This window comes from Carlito syrichta, unplaced genomic scaffold (assembly GCF_000164805.1).
Source record: "Carlito syrichta isolate Samal-C Ts95f unplaced genomic scaffold, Tarsius_syrichta-2.0.1 Scaffold308027, whole genome shotgun sequence".
Lineage (NCBI taxonomy): Eukaryota > Metazoa > Chordata > Mammalia > Primates > Tarsiidae > Carlito > Carlito syrichta.
The window spans coordinates 24760-25629 of NW_007252123.1; positions in this window are offsets into that span (position 1 = coordinate 24760).

Below are 870 nucleotides of genomic sequence, written 5' to 3' on the forward strand. Positions count from 1 at the left end.
CCACACTGCTTTCCACAGAGGTTGCACTAGTTTACACTCCCACCAACAGTGTAGAAGTGTTCCCTTTGCACCACACCCTCTCCAGCAGCTGTTATTTTTTGAGCTGTTGATAATTGCCATTCTGACTGGAGTTTGGTGGTATCTCAGTGTGGTTTTGATTTGCATCTCCCTGATGATTAGTGAGGTTGAGCATTTCTTCATGTGTTTGTTGGCTTCTCGAATGTCTTCTTTTGTGAAGTGTCTGTTCATATCTTTTGCCCATTTTATAACGGGGTTATTTGTTTTCTTCTTTTCAGTATGTTTCAGTTCCTTGTAGATCCAGGATGGTAAGCCTTTGTCAGACCTAGAGTTGGCAAATACTTTTTCCCAGTCTGTAGGCTGTCTTCCTGCTCTCTTGATGGTTTCTTTGGCTTTGCAGAAGCTTGTCAGTTTAATAAGGTCCCATTTGTCTATCTTCTCTCTTATGTCCTGTGGGTTTCGGGTTTTGTACAGGAATTGGATACCAGTTTCGATTTGCATGAGAGTATTTCCTTCCTTTTCTAAGGTTCTTATGGTTTGAGGTTTTACATTTAGGTCTCTGATCCATTTGGAGTTAATTTTTCTGCATGGGGATAGATAGGGGTCCTGTTTCAATCTTCTGCATGTGGTCAGCCAGTTTTCCCAGCACCATTTACTGAATAGGTTCTCCTCTCCCCATTGGTAGGTGGTGGGGGCTTTGTCGAAGATGAGTTGGTTGAGAAATTGAAGTTTTGCTTCTGGAATCTCAATTCTGTTCCATTGATCTATATGCCTGATCCTGTACCAATACCAAGTTTTGATGATTGTAGCTTTATAATAAAGTTTGAAGTCTGGTATTGTGATACCACCTGC